The 17,844-nt window shown below is 42.7% G+C and overlaps 1 long non-coding RNA gene across 1 annotated transcript; it reads right to left on the bottom strand.

Annotated features, from left to right (window-relative positions):
- Nucleotides 1–689: 689 nt before the first annotated feature.
- LOC127484901 (uncharacterized) lies at nt 690–17,840 on the bottom strand. Its single transcript, XR_007912127.2, has 3 exons — nt 17,646–17,840; nt 9,548–9,745; nt 690–813 (listed from the first exon to the last, which is right to left on the bottom strand). It is a non-coding gene; the product is annotated as an uncharacterized lncRNA (long non-coding RNA).
- Between the last annotated feature and the right edge of the window lie 4 nt (nt 17,841–17,844).

Genomic DNA, 17,844 nt, shown 5'->3' with positions numbered 1-17,844 from the left:
ATATCAGTTCTTATCTCACATTGCAGAATTTCCATGCAGACAGGGACAGTGAGCAAAGCAAGATTTATTCAAAGTGAGAAACTTCCTGCCACAGGAATCAGGAGGGGGACTCCAAGGGAGGAGTGGCCAGAGAAGTTTGCCAGTGCTGGCTCTTTTATACACAAAGTGGCTCTCTCTGATTAGCTGCTTTCTGAAAACCAAATATAGATTTAAACAATCAAGGGATCAGAATAACAGCCAATCAGAAGCTAGGGATAACAGCCAATCAGGGGACTAGAATAACAACCAATCAGGAAGCAGGGATAACAACCAATCAGAGGGCTGGAATAACAATCAATCAGGGGGCTGAAAGTGTATGCTAATGAGACATGCTATGCTAACCAGAGAACTGACAGTATATACTAATGAGGCATGCTACCTGGATCCATCAGAAAACTGAAAGTGCATGCTAATAAGGCATGCTAAATGAACCAATCAAGGAACTGACATTGGAGCAGCCTGGTTTGCATAGAAGAGTGTAGAGTGCTCAATCAGATCTGATTAGCAGACTCAACATCTGAAGATTACATTGTATATCTTCATATTGTATATGTCCCCCCACCTTCCAGCAACCCCATCTCCTATCTCCCCCTCCATAAGGGGCCCTGAAAAGTTATATCATGTGTTGTCTTCTTTGCCATGTCCCCCCAACTCCCCAGGGCCCCCTGAAACTGCTGTTGAGGTAACACTTACTTGGCAGATGATGAATCCGCCTTCTTCACAGCTAAGAATCATCTATAGAATCACCAAGTCAGCAATGTTCAGCAGTGGAATCTGTAAGAGGTGTAAAGAAAATAATAAAACAGCAGTTTCATCAAATGGGATAAAGCTACAGCACAACAAAAGGAAAAATTACTACACAGACTTTCCCAGGTCTTCATTCCAATAGTGTATCCTGAGAAGAAGAGGAAAACAAAGTCCTCACTTAATGCTGGATAGGATATAGGATATGTAGGATATGAGAATGGCTCATCTTTCATGAGTTTTCACTCTAACATAACATTTCTCCCATTGTTTTTCTCTCAATTTCTTTGAGAGAAGGTGGTATACATTGTCAAACAGCATTAAAAATATAAATTCCCATAGTTTTATTTCAATTGCTTTATAATTTTTCTGTATTTGTTCCAGACCTTGGCTGCTTACCTAATCCTCTCCTCTATCACAATACACATACTTCACTTTCTAAATAAACTGTATCACTCAAATTTTCTGGCTAAAATCATTCTAAGTAAAATCAGTACTTTGAGGGTCCTGCGCTGTGGTATAGCAGGTAAGGCTGCCGCCTGTGGTGCAGGCATCCCATATGGGTGCCAGTTTGAGTCCAGGCTGCTCCACTTCCAATCCAGCTCTCTGCTATGGCCTGGGAAAGCAGTAGAGGACAGCCCAAGTGCTTGCACCCCTGTACCCGTGTGGGAGACCCAGAGGAGGCTCCTGGCTCCTGGCTTTGGATCAGCACAGTTCTGGACGTTGCAGCCATCTGGGGAGTCAACCAGAAGATAGAAGACCTCTCTTTGCCTCTGCCTCTCTGTAACTCTTTCAAATAAATAAATAAATCTTTTTTAAAAATCAGTACTTTGTATAGTGAAATAATAAAGACAAGCAATTCAGTTTTCCTGTTTGGATTTGGGAGGAATGGAAATTTTTTGAAAGTCACTGCCTAGTAGTAGCAATGAAAGGTCATCTTTGAGCTGACAAAAAATACATTTCCTCTGTGCTCACCTTTCTGTTATCTTCTAAGTATATTTGGCACGATTTGCTATTCTACTTATCTCTATATTTTTTTCTCAGAGCAGTTACAGCAAGAAGACTCTGCTCACAGGTAAGGACAGAGGCAGCACCAACATGAACTATAAAGGGCAATGCAAAAATCCCTAAGAAAAATAAGACACAGCTTGAAGTTTTGGGCCCCAAGTGGCCCAATATGAACAAAGGCTCCAAGTTCTGAGATTCAGAAATAGCAATCTCCCTGAGGGAATACTCACCTTAGGTTGAGCAAGAAAGAAGTCTCCTTGTTCAAAACCTCAGGTGACCATTCTCCAGATGTATTAGAGTGAGTCCTTTCTTCTTTATTATCAAAAAGCTTATACATAGTACTATCTTGTCTGGGGTGCCTACATATATGCTCTTTAGGGAGAAGACATTAACACAAATATTTACAGGATATACCAAAATGTAATAAAATATTTAATATTTTGAGTATTCATACCATACACATATCAGGGGCCAGAACGAGTAGTGCTCAAAAGATAGTAGACACAGAGGTATTAGTAGTCCATAAATTACTATATATTGAGCATGAAACAATTATCTGAGGCTGTATAGTGAAAGAAATTATTAGAAAAGAACATCTCAGACACTTGCATGGGACAAGGCTCACAGATATAAAACATGTGGCAATCTGAGGTTCTGACACTAAAGGGTTTTGGACTTCATTCATAAGGAGTAAGAAGGGCTTTTTAAGAGGAGAAGGAATGATCAAAGGAAGACAATTCTTAAAGAAATCACTTTAAAGAGCTCACCATTTTCTCAGAGGGTAATAAGAATTTCCATTCTATTCAATAAAAAACAGAAATTTTATGTTCAGTACATTCTGACACAAATTTATCACAATTCAACCAAAAAATTTTTATAGCATAGAATAAAAAAGACTGATAAAGACTTAAGAGTAAGTGGAATCTAAATGGAAGTCTAGGGAAGACAGGGCTATTTTAAGGTAATAGTTCCTAGAATTGTCTATCAGCTGCAAAGAGAACCTACATATACTTCTCCAGTATGGGATAGTGATGCCACTTGTAGCTTCTCAGTGAAGAGCCCAAAGGAGAATGCATACTGGGTCACATCAAACTTATACCCAGAGAACAGCTGAATAACATGGGCATCAAACAAAAAAGTGAGGGCTCACAACTGTCCATGCCTTTATAGTATTTGATTTATGCAAGTAAAGAAGTGGGGGGCTGGCACTGTAGTGCAGTGGATTAACGCCATGGCCTGAAGCGCCAGCATCCCATGTGGGCACTGGTTCGAGACCCAGCCTGCTCCACTTCCAATCCAGCTCTGCTATGACCTGGGAAGGCACTGGAAGATGGCCCAAGTCCTTGGGCCCCTGCACCTATGTGGGAGACCGGGAAGAAGCTCCTGGCTCCTGGCTTTGGATCAGCACAGCTGCAGCTGTTGTGGCCAATTGGGGAGTGAACCAGCGGAGAAGGACCTCTCTCTCTCTCTCTCTCTCTCTCTCTCTCTCTCTCTCTCTCTCTCCTCGCCTCTCTCTGTGTAACTCTTTCAAATAAAAATAAATTTAAAAAAAGAATGGAAACTAATAACAATAGCTAACATATGAAGGCTTATGATATGCCAAGCATTGTACAAAACAAGTGTTCTTTCTCATTTAATCTTCATCACCACAACCTCATGAGGCTATTATGCCAATATTACAGGTAGGGAAATTGAGGTTCACAAACATACAGTTAGAAAGTGGGATCTGAGCCAGCGCCGCGGCTCACTAGGCTAATCCTCCGCCTTGCGGCGCCGGCACACCGGGTTCTAGTCCCGGTCAGGGCGCCGGATTCTGTCCCGGTTGCCCCTCTTCCAGGCCAGCTCTCTGCTGTGGCCAGGGAGTGCAGTGGAGGATGGCCCAAGTCCTTGGGCCCTGCACCCCATGGGAGACCAGGAGAAGCACCTGGCTCCTGCCATCGGATCAGCGCGGTGCGCTGGCCGCAGCGGCCATTGGAGGGTGAACCAACGGCAAAGGAAGACCTTTCTCTCTGTCTCTCTCTCTCTCACTGTCCACTCTGCCTGTCAAAAAAAAAAAAAAGTGGGATCTGAACTCTTACTGTGTGCTACTAAGTTGCCTCTAAATGTATAGTAAACTATCATGTCGGAGAGAATTGGATTGTGAATCTTCCAGCTTCCTCTTTTTCTTTTGCTCCTGTTAACCACCCACTATACACATACGCATACTCCCCCAAGTAGGTTCCCAGCCTACTACACTCTTTCATTACTATGCAGACATTTGATATTCTAAAAGGAACCATGGCTGGTTGGAGAAATGGGTGATTCTAGGGATGAATCAAGGAATCCACAAAATGTATTTCTTGTAATGCTCTAAAAACAATATTATGGGGACATGCCAAGGGGACACAGAAGACAACCTGAAAGAGCTTCCAATAGGCAAATCTGGAACAATTTGAGCAATAAAATACATAATTCTTCATTATAGAAGAATTCCAAATAATTTATGTAGATATTTGCTATGGCAGAATAGGAAGCTCTAGGTCCTCCTTCTCCTACAAAGAAACATTTTAAAAAACAATTATAGATTGAGTAAAATAACTGTATACAAGGTCTAGAAAATAGTGAAAGGTCTACAGAAACAAAGAAAATATCCAATAAAAGAGCACATTCAAAACAGTAGGAAATGTCGTGGCATTTTTACTTTCCTGCTTTCTACACACCCCTTCCCCCCCCTCAACAGGAGAGTCCTAGCTGTCAATTACCTCCCTAAAAGAGACAAGAATAGACTTTACTTGCAACATTCTAACATGTCTAGGAATAGTCTAGGATAGAGTTCTATTTTCATCTAACTTAGAGATGGTACAGCTTGGATCTGAAGTTAGGAAAAGCCACAGGAAATGGTGGGCACTGTTCATGAAAGCTGCATACCTGGGGTAAGACATTCAGGTTAAAGGGATACAGTAGAACATCTAAGGCCTCCCATAAGAGGCAGGGGTGAGGTTCCAGGAAACAAAGACATTTAAAAGCAGTCATGTATTCAAGGAAAGGCCTAAGAAGACTTTATGACCTCATATGATGCTAATCCCAAAGTTGAAAACATGTCCTACGAACTATGAAGGTCTTTCTTGGTACAGAGCCAATCTATAAAAAGTGGAAGAGATTGCTATATGCCCAAGTTTTAACAAAAAAATCACAAAGCATACAAATAAAGAGGAAAATATGGCCCACAAAGGAAGAAAATAGTGTCAGAAACTGTCCTTGAAAAAACATAAGCATCAGAAGTGCTAGACAAAGACAATAACAACTGTCTTAAATATGCTTAAGAGAAAAATGAAAACTCTAAGAATTCAAGGAAATCAGAAAGGAATACATAAACAAAAATAATATTAACAATTAAAAATTATAAAAATAAACCAAAAAAATTCTGGAATTAAAAATATAATCACAGAATTGATAAAGTCTCTAGAGCAGTTTGACAGTAAACAGAAAGAAGAAAAAACAATAAACTAGAAGATAGGTCCTTTGAAATTACGGAGTCTAAGAAGAAAAGAAGGAATTAACAAAGGAGGACAGAGACTAAGAGACTTATGGGACACCATCAGGCTAACTGATACAAATCAGGGAAGTCACAGAAAGTGAAGAGACAAAGGGACAGAGAATAAATGGTCAACACCTTTCCAAATTTGAGGGAAAACATAGGTGGATAAATCCACGAATCTAAATGACCTCTAAGTAGGATAAATCCCAAGAAGTACATAATAAGACATATCCAACCATCAAAAGCCAAAGTAAAAATATTGAAAGTAGCAAATAAAAAGTAACTCATCATGTAAAAGTTATTCTCAATGCCATTATCAGGGGATTTCTCAACAGAAACTTTGGAGGCTAGGAGTAGGACAATACAATTAAAGGAATAGAAAAAATGTTATCATAGAAGTCTACATTGAAGAACCTTAAAAATCAAACCAAGATGGAGTGACCTAAGCCAATACCATTAAAAACAAGAAGTTACCTTTGCCCTAAATAAAATTAAAGTTTAAAAATTATAGCCCTAAACTTTTCCCCCAAAGCTAAAATTAGGTGCAGCTATAAAAATAAGGGACCCTCTTGATAGGTGACAACTGAGCACCAAAAAGGAAACCTGTTAAAGTGAATGAACACTATGAGAAACGGTGACTTGATCAGCCCTCACCCTGACTGTTGATGAGCAGCTTAATATGTTATCCCTCTTAGTATTTTTTTCGTTTGTTCTACTTAATACTTTTGGTTGAATACTGTAATCAATACACAATTCTTCTTAAGTGCTGAAACTTAACTGAAAAGTGATCGCTGTTAAATATAAGAGTGGGAATAAGAGAGGGAAGAGATGTGCAATTCGGGACATGCTCAAGCTGACTTGCCTCAAACGGTGGAGTTAGAAACATACCAGGGGATTCGAATTCAATCCCATCGAGGTGGCATGTACCAATGCCATCTCACTAGTCCCAGTGATCAATTTCTGTTCACAATTGATCATAATGATAGGACTAAGAACCAAAGGGATCACATAAACAAGAATAGTGTCTGCAAATACTAGCTGATAGAATCAAAAAGGGAGAGAATGGTCCAACATGGGAAGTGAGATACACAGCAGACCCATAGAATGGCAAATGTCCTAACAGCACTCTGGCCTCATAATCAGCCCTTAAGGCATGAGGATCCGGCTGAAATGCCCATGAGAGTATTTCAGGCATGGAAAGCCAAGACACTCTGGGGGAAAAAAAAAACTAAATGAAAGATCTCCATGAGTGAGATCCCAGTGGAAAGAACGGGTCATCAAAGAAGGAGGTACCTTTCTCTGAAGGGAGGAGAGAACTTCCACTTTGACCATGGCCTTGTCTAAATATGATCAGAGTCAGTGAACTCAGGGGGCTTCCATAGCCTTGGCAGCTCATGACAAGAGCCTAGGGTGATTACTGATGCCATAAACAAGAGTGTCAATTTGTTAAGTCAACAACAGGAGTCACTGTGCACTTACTCCTCATGTAGGATCTTTGGCCTTAGTGTGCTGTACATTGAGATTTAATGCTATAACTAGTACTCAAACAGTATTTTTCACTTTATGTTTCTGTGTGGGAGCAAACTGTTGAAATCTTTACTTAATGTATGCTAAACTGATCTTCTGTATATAAAGAGAATAGAAAATGAATCTTGATGTGAATGGAAGGGGAGAGGGAGTGGATAAGGGGAGGGTTGCAGGTTGGAGGGACGTTATGGGGGGGAAGCCATTATAATCCATATTCTATACTTTGGAAATTTATATTCATTAAATAAAAGTTAAAAAAAAATAAGGGACCCTATGCTTAGCTAGCTGCGACACTTGTGCCTGGCTGTGCTAAGACCTAACCCAGTTTGTATGCCTCCTAATACTCAAATAACAGTGTGGGAAGCGGGACGCCACTCTCCCACCAGGGGAACAAAGGGAGCGAGACGTCGTCCCCCTCAGGGTGAACAAGATGGCGCTGGCAGGGAAAGGAACTACTAAAGAAGTAAACAACAAAATGGTGACGAGGTGCATGCCTCCCATGTGATCCCATAGCTGATTGGATAGAAGACGCATGCCTTTCACATGATCAGCTCACAGATTGGACTGCTGTGTGCATGCCTCCCATGTATCCCGTAGCTGACTGGATAGAAGACACATGCCCTTCACATGATCAGCTCGCGGATTGGACTGCTGTGTGCATGGCCTCCCATGTGATCCCGTAGCTGATTGGATAGAAGACACATGCCCTTCACATGATCAGCTCGCGGATTGGACTGCTGTGTGCATGGACTCTATAGTGCTTTTGATTGGTTGCTGCGGGTATATAAACCGTGTGGCTTTGTGCTGGGGGCGCTCTCTGGACTCCCGAGTTCAGGAGGCCATCTGCGCAGACGCAGAATAAATCCTCTTGCTTTTGCATCAGCTGGTCTGGAGTCTGAGTCTTTGGGGTGTGCCTCTCGACGTGTTAGCATCCTCACTCCGAGGGTCTAACAACATATGACAAAACTGTCCTTCAGAAATGAAGAATAGGGGTTGGCATTACTGCACAGTGGGTTACGCTGTTGTCTGCAATGCCAGCATCTTATATGAGTGTTAGTTAAGTCACAACTGCTCAACTTCTGATCCAGTTCCCTGCTAATGTGTCTGGGAAGGCAGTGAAAGATGACAGCACAAGTACTTGATTTCCTATCATCCACATGGGAGACCAAGATTGAGTTCATTAGCTCCTGACTTCAGCCCTGGCCATTGTGGCCATTTTGGGGTGTGTACCAGCAGATGGAAGATGTCTTCCTCTCTCTATCTCTCCCCCTTATCTCTAACTCTGCCTCTCAAATAAATAAATAGATCTTTTTAAAAAAAGATATGAAGGATAAATTAGGATAGCCCCAGATAAACAACTTTAAACATTGCATGGGAAGTTATAGCTAGAGCAATTATGCAAAAAAATTGAAATCAACGTGATTTTTTTCATAATATTCATTGATATGAACTTCTTGAAGACCTCTTGTACGCATGGATCTCAAAATATTTTTGCACCAAAAATGAATTTACATTTTAATTCTATTTTCTATGAATATTTTAAAGTACTCTCATACAGATGGCCAATAGACACATGAACTATGTTCACCATCACTACTAGGGAAATGCAAATAAAATACCACTTAACACTATGTGGGTACTATAAAAAACATAAAATAACAAATGTTAATAAGGAGTTGGAGAAGTTAGAACCTTTGTTCACTTCTGGTGGAAATGTAAAATGATGCTGGCATTGTCAAAAATAATATGACATTCCTCAAAAATTTAAATGTATGTAATTTAGCAATTCCACTTCTGGGTATAAACCCAAAATAACAGAAAGTGAGATTCAAACAGATATTTGAATGTTTATATTCATAGCATCATTATTTACAATAGCCAAAAAGTAGAAGTAACCCAACTATCAACAGATGAATGAACTAAATATGGTATATACATATAATAAAATATTCAGTTAGAAAAATTAAAGAAATTTTGACACACTGTACAACATGGATGAACCTTGAAGACATGCTAAGTAAAATAAGCCAGTCATAAAAAGGTATATTTTACTATTCTACTTATATGAGGTGCCTAGAATAGTCAAATTCATAGACACAGGAAGTATAATATGGTTTCCAGGGGCTAGGATGAAGAGATGGAAAGTTAGTATTTAGTGAGTATGGAGATTCATTCTGGGACCAAAAAAGAAAGTTCTGGAAATGGATGATAATGAGGGATACACAACAATGTGAATATATTTAATGTCCCTAATTGTACACTTGCAATAATGATTAAAATGGTAAATGTTAAGTTCTATGTATTTTATCACAATAAAAATTTCAAACAAAATTCATCTTAAGCGCTTTGTGAGAATCAAATGACATCTATGGAGAAAAGCCTTGGGTTCTATACAACCCTTCAGAAATATTATCTGTTCTTAGTTATTATCACTACATTTCCCCTGATACTATTATCCACATGGTCTACCCAGAAGCAAACTGTTGGAGTTTGAGTGCTTTCCAGTGATACCCAGTTTCTTTTTGCTAAACCCTGGATGCCAGGTGCTAGGCAACAATATGCCAAAGTTTTGGTTCTGAAATAGAACAAGCCCACAAAAGAGACAGCTTTTAGAGCAGGCTGGTAGAAGCTAGGTAAAAAAAAAAAAAAAAAAAAAAAAAAAAAAAAAAAAAAAAAAAAAAAAAAAAAAAATTGAAGACCAACTCTTCTTACTCAGTTTTTTTCACAATGCTTGAAAGTAGTCCTCACACCATAACTAAAGGTCAGGATGCCATTGCCAAGAATAGGGCAAATCTTCTTCCAATTCAGTTGACAACATACCCCTCTGGCTTTCTACCAAGCAATGCACTTCATAATATACAGCCTTTGAGCAGGTGAATAACCACGAGCCTTCTTTAAAGGAACAGCATTCTGGGAAAGGAATAAAAAAAAATACAGAGCATGCAGTAAGAACAAAATGAGTGATCTAAGAGATAAAAAATGAAAACACTAACATCAAAAGATAAAGAATAGGAATTTAGCACAATGCACAATGTTAAGATGACACTTGGGATGTTGCAACCCTGGGTTTGAATCCTAGCTCTGATTCTGATTCCAGCTTCCTGCTAATGTGCACCTTGGAAGGTAGCAAGTGATGATTCAAGTACTTAGGCCCCTGCCATCTACATGAAAAACCTGAATTGACTTCTAGGTTCCTGGCTTCAAGCTGGCCCAGCACCAGCTATTGAAGGCATTTGGGGAGTGAACCAGCACTTTATTTAACTTTGTTTTCTTTGTTTATCTCTCTCTTCCACCCTCCCTCCCTCCCCCTTTCAAATAAAATTAAAATTTAACAAAAGACCAGAATAACCAGTTTTGATGGACTTGGCAACTATTAGTAGAGTAGCCTCAGGACTTAACTCTCAAATATTCCCAGAAAGTACAAATGCTGCTGCAGAACCAGTCTGATAATACAACAGTACAGAGTTTAGGATTGATGGTTCTTTTTCTTAAAAAAAAAATTATTTATTTGAAAAACAGAGACACACAGAGTTCTCATCCACTGGTTCACTCCCCAAATACCCACAACATCCAGGGCTGTGTCAGACCAATGATGGGAACTGGGAACCCGATGCAGATCTCCCATGTGAGTGGAAGACACCCAGCTGCTTGAGACATCACCTGCTGCTTCCCAGGGAGTACGTTAACAGGAAGGTGGAATCAGGAATGGAACTGAGACTTGAACTCAGACACTCCAATATAGGATGCAGGCATGAAAGGTGAAGTCTTAAGCCAAATGCCTATCCCATGAATGTTTCTTTCTTTAAGCCAGTTGATGGGGCTGGCATTGTGGCGTGGCATATAAAGCCGCTGCCTGCAGTGCCAGTGTCCCATATGGGCACCAGTTCAAGTCCCAGCTGCTCCACTTCCAATCCAGCTCTCTGCTATGGCCTGGGAAAGCAGAAGATGGCCCAAGTGCTTGGGCCCCTGCACCAGTGTGGGATGCCCAGAGGAAGATTCTGGCTCCTGGCTTCAGATTGTCTCAGCTCCAGCCATTGCAGCCAATTGGGGAGTGAACCAGAGGAGAGATCCATCTTCCATCTGCTGGTTCACTCCTAGGATGGCTGCAATTGATAGGGCTGAACCAGCCTAAAGCCAGGAGCTCCATCCGGTCTCCCACATGGGTGGCAGGGGCCCAAACACTTGGGCCATCTTCCGATGCTTTTCCCAGGCCATTTGCTGGCAGGGAGCTGAATCAGAAGTGAAGTAGCTGGGACTTGAACCTGTGCCCATATGGGATGCCAGTGTCACAGGTGGTGGCTTTACCCACTATGCCACAAAGCTGGCCCCTTCCTTGGCTCTTGTAGGTACTAGCAGTCTCATCAGTCGTCTTTTTCATGCAATATCTACCAAGGAGTTGCGGCCTTTCCAGATATTCCCTGCAGAACTAATGAGGGATTTCATCCCACAACTCTTTGAGAAACTTTAAATACAGATCAAACATGAAGTAATATATACCCCAGGGGAAATCTGACCTTCTGTAGCCAGGGAGACAGAACTTGAGTCTCTGTACCCTCACAATATTGAATGTCTTTTCTTGCTTCATTTTAGGTTACCTCATCCAAGATTCATACTATCTACTATAGGACTGCCTAAGAACTCAGGACTGGGCCGGCATTGTGGCACAATGGGTTAAGCTACTCATTGTGACTCCAGCATCCCATATCAGAGCACTGGTTACAGTCCTGGCTGCTATAATTCTGATCTAGATCCTGCTAAGGCACCGGGGAAATCAGCAGAAGATGGTCCAGGTGCTTGGGCTCCTGCCACCCACACAGACCAGGATGGAGCTCTTGGCTCCTGGCTTCAGCCTGAATCAGCACTACCTATCGCAGCCATTTGGGGAATGAATGAGCAGATGAAAGATCTCTCTCCATCTTTCTCTCTTTCTGTCACTCTGTCTTTCAAATAAATACATAAAATATTAAAAAAAAAAACCTTATGGGGCTGGCGCTGTGGTATGGTGGGTACAGCTGCCACCTGCAATGCTGGCATCCCATATGGGCACCGGTTCAAGACCTGGCTGCTCCACTTCTGATCCAGTTCTCTGCTATGGCCTGGGAAAGCGGTGGAAGATAGCCCAAGTCTTTGGGTCCCTGCACCCATGTGGGAGACCTGGAGGAGGCTCCTGGCTCCTGGCTTTGGATCAGCGCAGCTCCAGCCGTTGTGGCCGATTGGGGAGTGGACCAGTGGATAGAAGACCTACCTCCCTCTCTCTCTCTCTCTCTCTCTCTCTCTCTGCCCCTCCTTCTCTGTCTGTGTAACTCTGACTTTCATGTAAAATAAATAAATCTTTAATAAAAAAAAAAAAAGAAAACTCAGAACTCTGCTACAAACCTTCTGCCAAAGCTCCACAAATCTTAACTATTGTTTCCCAAATTCTTCCATTCTCTATTAGATACCCTTTAACTTCTGGTCAATGCCACAGGTAACATTTATCCTGATATATTTAGTCCCATTTATGCAGAAATGTTTCTTTCCTAGCATACCCTCTACCTCTGCATAACACATCCATATGCTCATGTTAACTGCAGCTTAGACCGGACACCTAAAATGGCAGTAGCATCCCACCTTCTGTCTTCACTTTGATATAAACTGGAGGCAAACGAAATGCTGTCACTGACAGAGTATCTTAATGAAGATGAAAGACTCACATGGACAGGCATTGAGGCCAGAGTACCTAGCATAGAGACTATAAGTGAAACCCAAACATAAAAAATCAAATGCTTAGGATAAATCCTTTGCATATATCTCTTCTTTTATAACCAGTAGAACGAGGTTTTGTTGCTGACGTGATAGCACCAACACTCCATATTTCACAGATTTTGCCGACAGCAGAACTGTGGTGGAATGAGAAGGCCATGCCAAGGTGGCTGCTGGCAAGCGAGTGTCAGTTACTCAGGAATGGCTTTGAAACCCACCTGGCAACGGAGCCTTCCTGGCAACAGGCTGTAATTGGATGGATTTGAAACCCACATGGCAAATGGAGCCTGCCTGGCAACAGGCTGTGATTGGATGGCTTTGGAAACTGCCTGGCAACAGGCTGTGATTAGTTGGGGCATAGACCGCCCCTTGACCAGATTGGCTGGTCTTGGCCATATAAGATGTTGTACCAACTGAAGTAAACGAGTTTGCGGGCTGCCTGCCTGAAGCCCACTTTCACCCCACTCCTGGGGTCTGTGTGGTGACTCCCTGCCTCTTTCCCCCACCACCCACACTCCTCCTCTCAGAAACGAATCCACTACAACATTGTTGAGAAATCAACTGCAACACAGAACAAGTTCTGCCTAAGAGCCTCAACCTTTTCTTGGGTGGTTCATTATTATGAGCTCCTGACCCACCATCACTAAGTCATATGCTCTACAACCTTTCCTCAAAACGGTAACATATTGAGCCATCTACATTTTCTGTTATACTGTGACAAAGCAGATAACAGGCAGATTCTGGATCTAGAACCACCTGAGTTGAAACCATGCCTTAGCTGCTTGTTGTGCGATCCAAAGCAAGTTACTTAAAATTACATGTTTATCAATAAAAAAGTAGGCAGAAGCCTAAGACAGAGTTCCTGACTCCCTGATATATTTTTTCTACCCAATTCCCAGGAATGTGATTATAACAGATCTTATTCTCATGATTAGGTTGTTGCATAGCAGTTGACCTTAATTAGGGAGATTTTTCTGGGTGGGCTTGGCCTAAACAGAAGAGCCTTTTAAAAATCAAGAGTTCTGGGGCTGGCGCTGTGGCGCAGTGGGTTAACGCCCTGGCCTGAAGCGCTGGCATCCCATATGGGCGCTGGTTCAAGACCCAGCTGCTCCACTTCCTGTCCAGCTCTCTGCTATGGCCTGGGAAAGCAGTGGAAGATGGCCCAAGTCCTTTGGCCCCTGCACCCACGTGGGAGACCCGGAAGAGGCTCCTGGCTTCGGATCCACGCAGCTCCGGCCATTGCAGCCATTTGGGGAGTGAACCATCGGATGGAAAACCTCTCTTCTCTGTGTGTGTGTGTAACTCTTTCAAATAAAATAAATCTTCTTTTAAAAAAATCAAGAGTTCTCCCCACCCTGGAAGTCAGAGATGCAAAGCATCACAAGGTTTCATTGTGTCACTGCTGGTTCTGAGACGTAGGATCCCTGGGATCTCTTAGGAGCTAACAGCAACAGCCCCCTGGCCAACAGCCAAGTCCACAGAAACAAGAACCCCAGTCCCACAACTATAAAGAACCAAATTCTGTCAACACCAGAAATGAGCTTGGAAGCTGTTTCTTCCCCTCAGAGACTCCAGATAAGAGCCTGACACCTTCATTTCAGCCTAGTGAGATCCTAAGCAGAGAACCCAGCCAAGTATACCTGGATTTCTGACCCATAGAACTGTAGGCTAATCAATTGGTATTGTTAAACATCACTGTTTGTTGAAATGAGTTACACAGCAATAGAAAGCTAATACAATAAGGATACAGCAATTGCTCAAATGTGAGCTTTCCTTATTACTCATTAGGATCAGCTGCACAGGTGTGAGAAGGCTGAAGTACAATTAACTGTGCAAGTCTAGCAATGCAATATATGGCCTTCAGAACCAAGGTCCATTTGTTCTACATGGCTGATAGTAGGTGTTTTTCAAGGGGAGACACATTATTGGTATTTGAAGGGGAATAGGATTCATTGTGTAGTACTATCCTGCACTTGACAGTCCACTTACCATCCCCAGCTCCTCTTTCCCCAGTCATTGCAAAAACACTCCTGTACATTTCTAAACACCCTCTCCCAGAAGGAGTAGCTCTAGATTGAGACTTCTAAGAACCACTGTGGGGGCCGGCACTGTGACGTAGTGGGTAAAGCCGCCGCCTGCACTGCCAGCATCCCATAGGAGCACAGGTTCGAGACCCCGGCTGCTCCACTTCCAATCCAGCTCTCTGCTATGGCCTGGGAAAGCAGTAGAAGATGGGCCAAATCCCTGGGCCCCTGCACCCTCGTGGGAGATCCGGAAGAAACTCCAGGCTCCTAGCTTCGGACTGACTCAGCTCCAGCCATTGTGGCTGATTGGGTAGTGAACCAGCAGATGAAGACCTCTCTCTCTCTCTCTGCCTCTCCTTCTCTGTGTAACTCTGACTTTCAAATAAATAAATAAATTTTCAAAAAAAAAAAAAGAAGTTAAAGATCTTGGGGCCTGTGTTGTGGCATAGCAGGTTAAGCCACTGCCTACAGTACTGGCATCTTATATGGGCACAGGTTCGAATCTTGGCTGCTCCATTTCTTTTTTTTTTTTTAAGTTTTTATTTATTTATTTGAGAGGTAGAGTTACAGACAGAGAGGAGAAGCAGAGAGAGAGAGAGAGGTCTTCCATCCACCAGTTCACTCCCCAAAAGGCCGCAATGGCTGGAGGTGTGCTCATCTGAAGCCAGGAGCCAGGAGCCAGGAGCCTCCTCCGGTCTCTACATGGGTGCAGGGGCCCAAGGACTTCAGCCATCCTCTATTGCTTTCCCAGGCCATAGCAGAGAGCTGTATGGGAAGAGCAGCCTGGACTCAAACCGGCACCCATATGGGATGCCGGCACTGCAGGCAGCGGCCTTACCTGCTACGCCACAGCACTGGCCCCGCTGCTCCACTTCTGATCCAACTCTCTGCGATGGCCTGGGAAAGTAGTAGAAGATGGCCCAAGTCCTTGGGCCCCTGCATCCACGTGGAAGAAGCTCCTGCCTCCCAGCTCTGACCATTGCAGCTATTTGGGGAGTGAACCACCATTTGGAAGATCTCTCTCTGTGTCTCTCTGCCTCTCTCTAACTCCGTCTTGAAAATAAATAAATCTTAAAAAAAAAAAAGAACCACTGTGAGAAATTTTATAAGAAAACAAGGTTGTCCTAAGTGTTGTCATAAAACTACCTCAATAACTACAACAATACCCAAATTGCCTGATCCTAAGAATCAGCAAGGAGGGGCCGGCACTGTGGTATAGTAGGTTAAGCATCAGCCTGTGGCATTGGTATCACATATGGATGCCGGTTCCAGTATCAGCTGCTCCACTTCCAATCCAGCTCCCTGCTGATGGCCTGGGAAAGCAGAAGATGGCTGGCCCAAGTCCTTGGGCCCCTGCACCTGCATGGGAGACCAGGAAGAATCTCCTGGCTCCTGGCTTCGGACCTAGCCAGCTCCAGCCATTGCAGCCATCTGGAGAGTGAACCAGTGGATGGAAGACCTATCTCTCTGTCTCTCCCTTTCTCTGTAACTCTGCCTGTCAAGTAAATAAAAAATTTTTTAAAAAATCACCAAGGACTCTTGTTTAAAAATAAGGACTCCTAAATTCCTTCCCTGGAATCTCATTCCATATGCCTTGGTGAAGCTCAGGAATCTCTATTTTGACTTAAACATCCCAGATCAATATTTTGTTCATGTTAAGTTTGGAAAATACTAGGTTAGAAAACATAAGCCTACTTCAAAAAGTTCGTGGAAAATAGAATTAAAAGTATTTTTGTGCAAAAAATTCTATGCATAAGAGGCGAATCTTCAAAAAGCTCATGAAAATGTATATTATAAAAATAAAACTATGGGGCCATCACTGTAGTGTAGTAGATTAACCATTTGCCTGCAGTGCTGGCATCCCATATGGATGCCAGTTCGAGTCCCGGCTGCTCCTCTTCTGATCCAGCTCTCTGCCATGGCCTGGGAAAGCGATGGAAGATGGTCCAAGTCCTTGGACACCTGCAACCACGTGAGTGACCTGTGAGAAGCTCCTGGCTCCTCGCTTTGGATTGGCCCAGCTCCAGCCATTGCAGTCATTTGGGGAAAGGATCAGCAGATGGAAGATCTCTCTCTCTCTCTCTCTCTCTCTGTGACTCTGCCTTTCAAATAAATAAATAAATATTTTAAAAAGTAAAGCTATGCATGGATTTCAAAAAATTTGGGGCACCAAAATGAACTTATCTTTTAATTTCATTTTCCCAAGAACTGTTTGAAGTACCCTGGTATATTTGGCCATATGTGTACTTAGCAAAAGTTCACCATACTGGGAACAACAACTCATACCAAAACTCTTTGAAACCGGCATTACAGAGCTGTAAATCTTGTTTGGGACTATTCTATTTCACAAGGTGTTCTTTTGGTCACATAGTGATTCCATAAGGAAATTGAGTCATGGGAGTGAAAACTTTCTATCTTCCAAAATTTTATATATTTGCCAGAATTACTTCTTGAAATGACATGTTCAATGTGTAATGCAGCACTTATTCACCTTTTAAAATACTTCTCATTTTGCAAGCAAGCACACTTCTAATACATGTGCAGCAAACACGTCAAATTCTGTGGCTATTTTACTGCCTCTGTTTTTCGGGAGACAGCAAGTTCTCTCTGGATCGTGCTCTTCGCTCCTCGTTTTTTCCTCCTCTAGCTCTGTACTTTTCGGGTACCTTCCTCTGGGTTTCCTCCAACCCGGGCAGGGTCTGCCTTTCTGGGAGTTAGCATCTCGCCTTTGCAGCACACCGTATCCCAGGAACGCAGGCACCCAGAGTGTGTTATCACCGCTCCATGTTTTCTGTTGTTTGCAATACTCTGCCTGTCAATATCCCCTGCGACACCGCCCCTCCAACCTAGCACATGGACCCTAGGGTTACGTCTGTTCTTTCCATAAAATCGCCACTCCTTTTAGAGTAGACTTAGAGCGCCGCTCGTTCTCCCATTCTCTTGACTGGCGCGCCTTTCTTTCCCCCACCTCACTCCGTACACCCAGTTTTAGCAAAATATAATGGCCCGAAAGAGGGCGGCACTAAAATGAAGTTATTCGTTACCACGGTAACTGCCGCCGCCATCTTCGCGGTGGTCGACCAGTATTTCTGTCAGCCTTAAAGAAAATAAACCAAAAAGAATTTCGCAGACTAAAAACTTTTAGTTTAACCTCCCCTACACGAATCCTACTCCGGAAAGAGTTATTCTCAGGCTGCAGCCACCCCACAGCTTTAGTTCTCGCTTGGACGTGCCGAGCGACAG

This window comes from Oryctolagus cuniculus, chromosome X (assembly GCF_964237555.1).
Source record: "Oryctolagus cuniculus chromosome X, mOryCun1.1, whole genome shotgun sequence".
Classification (NCBI taxonomy): domain Eukaryota; kingdom Metazoa; phylum Chordata; class Mammalia; order Lagomorpha; family Leporidae; genus Oryctolagus; species Oryctolagus cuniculus.
The sequence above is the reverse complement of the archived record's forward strand: the minus strand, read 5'-3'. Positions and strand labels throughout refer to the sequence as shown.